The sequence below is a fragment of the Gossypium raimondii genome, chromosome 8, assembly GCF_025698545.1.
Source record: "Gossypium raimondii isolate GPD5lz chromosome 8, ASM2569854v1, whole genome shotgun sequence".
Lineage (NCBI taxonomy): Eukaryota > Viridiplantae > Streptophyta > Magnoliopsida > Malvales > Malvaceae > Gossypium > Gossypium raimondii.
The window spans coordinates 16,686,344-16,691,742 of record NC_068572.1 but is presented as its reverse complement, the minus strand read 5'-3'; the positions used below and the strand labels follow the sequence as shown (position 1 = coordinate 16,691,742).

At 35.2% G+C, this 5,399-nt stretch overlaps 1 pseudogene; it reads left to right on the top strand.

The window, feature by feature from the left end:
• The first annotated feature begins 2,983 nt into the window (after positions 1-2,983).
• LOC105790930 (GDSL esterase/lipase At5g45670-like) lies at positions 2,984-4,872 on the top strand (annotated as a pseudogene).
• Positions 4,873-5,399: the final 527 nt, after the last annotated feature.

The window sequence follows — 5,399 nt, the reverse complement described above, 5'->3', positions numbered from 1 at the left end:
AAGCTCAGAATACAATAAGAATATACCTGTCACGACATCATATGCATACCCTCCTCTTTTGTCCGAACCACGCAAGCCCTGGCCAGTGCTCTTGCCTCTGACTGTTGTCTAACTATGTCACCGCTCTTACAAACACCTCCACCTCTAGATACCGAACCACTTCTGCCCGAACCTATGCCTCAAGCAGTAGATACTGATCTCTGTGGTGTGGTAGGAATAACATTTTTATTCTTTGGACAATCTTTAACAAAATGTTCTGTTGACCCACAACGGAAGCAGCCTCCAGTTACTTTCCAACATTCACCTAAATGTTTCTTCCCGCAATATCCATATTCTGGAATTTCTGCATCCCGGGGTGGACCTCTTACACTACCAATAGATATAGTCGTCTGTTTCCCCTAGCTTCTGTCCCCTCGATCAGATCTAAAACTTGACATCCAACCACTTCTGGATTCTCGAGATCTTTTTGGTAAAGGATTTGAAATAGTAATGCCAGCTCATTTCCCAGTCAATCTAGCTATCTCGGGCTTTTTATCCAAACCCAAAACCTGCTCTACCATCTTAATTCTCTCAACCAAATCCACAAATTCTGTAATTCGGTGTGACACCAACTGTACTCTGATCTCATCTCTCAAACCCCGCAGGAATCTTTTTCCACTATCAGCCTCTGTTGGTATAAACTCCGAAGCATATCGGCTGAGTCTAGAAAATTCACGTTCATAATCTACAACTGACAATTACCTTGTTTCAACATTAGAAATTCTTGCCCTTATCGTCGATATACAACTCCCTAACATATTTCTTCTGAAATTCTTTTTTAAATAAGTCCCATGTCACCTGTTCTATAGGCAGATGTCGTATTATAGATTCCCACCATAGATAAGCTTCACCTTGTAACAGAGAAACAACACAAATCAAACTTTCTCGGGGGGTGCATTCCAATTGTTGTAGAACTCGTTTCGTTGATTCCATCCAATTCTCTGCAGTGGATGGATCAACTCCCTTCAAACCCAAAAATTTAGTGGCACTATATTTCCTTATCTCTTTTATTGGGGCCCGTCTTTGAGTTGGTGCAGAAGTTGTAGCAGGAACAGTCCCCGCTACTCTTTGCAAAGCACCGACAATAACTCTTAATATATCAGAATCATCTCTATCATTTCTATCATTTCTTCTATCTACATTAGAAGGTTGATTTCTCATCGAGTTTACACTAGGTGTTTTTTATTCGATTTCATCTAATCCATACGGTTCTTCGTCTCCGGTGTACATTTCTTAATCAGTATCATTTATTCGTTCATTTGACATCTTTAATCTATAAAACAGAAACAAACAAATAGCTCAACATCCAAAATACCGACTCAGTTTTGACTCGACAATGACATGTACATCTAGACTCAATTTTGAGCCCGTTTTAGGCCGAGAATCGGCTAAACCTGATAGCTCTGATACCAACAACTGTAGCACCCCCTAACCCCAAACTATCATCGAAATAGGGTTACGAGACATTACTGGACATCTCAGACAATTTACAAATAATTCTTAAATAAATAACAAATATATTATATTATAATAATAAGTAATAAATATCTTTTACTTAAAATTTAAGTAAATCAATTATAATTATACATTTGTACATTTTATATTATTACACATGTACTAATTTGTACCTTACATTTGTCATTATTTTGGTTTATTTTACATAATAATATAATATAATATAATATAATATATTTTATAATAAAATAATATATTAATATATTTAAAACATAAAAATCTAAGATTTTTATCATACTTATGCCGCCTCATGTTTATGAATTGGCTTAATTGCCATTTTGGCCCTTTATACTTTCTTTTAATCTATAATTCAACTTTTACACCTTATTCTATTTAGTCCTTTTTCCTAATTTCTCTAAATTAAACTAAATTCATCTAATTAAAACTAAATTAGGCACATTACTAGACTCATAATTATTCCTAATAATTATTTACGGACTCGGTTTACTAAGACAGAGGCTCGATATTACACTTTTTCGATGCTCGTGAATTTTGGGTCATTACAAATCCAATTTTGGATTCTAAGTTTAAGCATATTGAACTAGATCTGTTCTTTGTTCGGGAAAAAGTGGCTGATGGTTCTCTCCTTGTTGGTGAAGTTCTGACATGTGACCAGGTCGTAGACATTCTCTCCAAACCTTTATCGACTTCACATTTTGCTCGTTTTCGACAAATTTTTCGAATCTTACTGGTTGGGAAGTTGAGTGAATGTTAAAGTACATCACATCACCTCACCATCACATCACCTCACCTATGTAAAGGTCAATTAGGAAGTTCAAGTTGTTAGATTGTTAGTAAGCTGTTAAGTATTCAGTTAGTAGTAGTTTATTCTCTTCAGTTTTGTATAAATACAAGTATTGAACAGTCATAGTGGTTAAGCAATAATCATTCATTTTAAATCTAATTCTTCATATACTTACACACAGCAGCACCATATTGATAAACAACGTAAGAGGACAAATATCAAAATAAATATTTTCAAAGTAGAAGTTCTACTTTAAAAAATTTGATGAAGTTCATGAACCAAATATACCCGTACCCACGAAATATAATAAACAGACACGTGAAGAAGTGATAGGTGGGACAAAAAAATGAAACATAGGATTTTGACTTAAAAAAAAAAGAAGCTTGCCACTCGGCAAGCAAGGGGTGAACTGAACATTGAGTTTTCATTCTACAGGAGTTAGGTATAGATTGCTGAAATGTAGGCTGAACCTACTCCTTATAAATCCACCATATAGCAGGACTTGACTTGCAAATTCTGTTTTTATTACTAAAACTTGTTAGATTTTCCCACAAATAATCTGACACTTGTTCCTTGCATCTTTTTGTTCCGACTTTTCTCCCTTCTTTATATTTGGGGGAAAGGGTCTGTACCAATTCGTAATCCTTTTATTAAAATCCAACTTAACTTTCTCCTCATTCATCCATGGATTCTAAAATGCACCTTCAGCCATGGTGGTTGCTGCCTATTTCTCTTTTGTTACAACTCTCAAACTTGAAAAACTGGGCAAACGCAGCACCACAAGTGCCCTGCTACTTTATTTTCGGGGACTCATTATCGGATAGTGGGAACAATAATAACCTTAAAACGTTAGCCAAAGTAAATTATCGACCATACGGAATCGACTTCCCCAAAGGACCAACAGGAAGGTTTAGCAATGGTCGTAACGTGCAGGATGCTATTGGTTTTTTCCTTCTCTTCGATTTGTTTTCTCCTTACAGACATTAATTGATTAATTAATTGCCTCCAGTCCAATTGATAATCACACAATATTAACCCTACTACTGCATACGTCCTGATTCTTAATTTGTAAGTAATCTTTAATTATTGCATTCGACGTTTTCTATATGATGACAGTTGAACTTCTTGGTTTCGAAGAGTATATGCCTCCTTTTGCCAAATCAGAAAGGAAGAACATTTTCCAAGGCGCGAATTATGCGTCTGGTGCCTCGGGCATTCTCGACGAAACTGGAAGTCTAATGGTAATGATAAAAAGATTTATATTTATACTTGCACATTCTTAGCAAATCACACAATCTCAGTGTATATTAATTACAATGATTACGAGCCCATGCCAATTATAAGCTATTACCCATTTTCAAACAAAAACCCATTCACATGATTTTGTGTTTTGACATTTATAAATTTATAGTCTAATTCTTAACTTGTCCATGTATGATCTTTTATGTTAAATACAACCCCTAGGAAAAAGTATTAAATGTATGATCCACAATAGGTTTTCAATACCAACACACATCACATTTATTTATCCACACAATATCTACCATTTATGTTCTTCGAAAACTCAGTTCATTAATTTTTTTTGCCATAAATTAGTCAAGTTTGTATTTCATAAAAAAAAAAAGCTTTTCTATGTTTTGCAGGGTGCTCGAGTACCCATGAGCATCCAAATAAGAAATCACTAAACAATAATCGCAAGAATTCGTAAGATATTACGAAATGATTCATCCACAGAGAAGCTTCTAAGACAATGCATTTACTCCATTCAAATAGGTAGCAACGACTTCGTCAACAATTATTTCAAGCCCAATTTCTACAACTCCAGCCACGGATACAGTGCATCGGAATTCGCTACAATGCTCGTTCGACAATTTGCACACCAAATAAAGGTTTGATATTTTCTTCTCCTATAGATGAAATAATTAATCATTCTCAGCCTCGCCACTAAAAGAATAAATGAAATATGAGAGTTCCCTTAACTGATAAACATCACTACCAGGATTTGTACAAAACCGGAGCGAGGATCTTTGCCTTGTTCGGGCTTGGGCAACTTGGTTGTACACCTAATGCAATTGCAACGCACGGAACCAATGGCTCTCTTTGCGTAACCAAGTTAAACGATGCTGCCTTCCTTTTCAATCAAAGACTTATACCTCTTGTCATGGCACTAAATAGCAAGCTAGCCGATGCTAAATTTACCTATCTTAATTATTCTCCAATGAAAGTTGCTCAGTTATCACTTGGTAAATAATTTCATAGCTACATTGCCATTCTTTTATCTATTTTTTAATTGAATGGTCAGAAGCGTGAAAGGGCCTTCCTGTTTTTTTTTTTTCTTTTTTTCATATTTGACAGAAAGTCCATGCTGCAAAACTGGGGCCGGTGGTAATAGAGAGCTCTGTATTCATTATTCAAAGCTATGAAGTAACCGAAAACAATACGCGTTTTGGGACGGAGTCCATCCTACTGATGCCTCTAATGTGCTGATTGCCAAGAATTTATACGGCACAAGATCCTTTTCCGATGCGCGTCCATTTAACATTCAGTCATTAGCATGCACGCAAATCAAGTGATGATCAGCAGCGTCAGATTTGGGTAGAAGTTTTGGTAAATTAAGTGGGGTCAACCAGGTTGAATTCATAGTAAATAAGAAAAACAGTTTATTTATAAAAATTATTAATATCAAATTAATTTCTTATTGTTATTTTTTACAGTGAAAGCAACTTTAAGACTAGGGGCGTCTTGGGAGGAGGCAGTGGCCTTCTCCCCTTAAATAGTGGTCTCGAATTTAATAATTCATTTTAATTTCTTTTAGATTTTTAAAAATTGCATATAGCATCTCTCAAATGTTAAAAATTCAATTTATTTATTTTTTCTTAACTGAAATTTAATAATATTAATAAGCATTACAAACAGATGGCCAGCTAAATGAAAGACCAACAGCATAAAGACCATCTTTACAGAAACAAGCACTACCCAAAACAAGTCAAACAAGGTAGAAAAGGCTGCAACATCGACACAAAAGACCAGCAGCACTATGGATTAAATACATAACGAAGAGACATAAAAAATACAATACAACGAACTTTTAAAAGGCTGT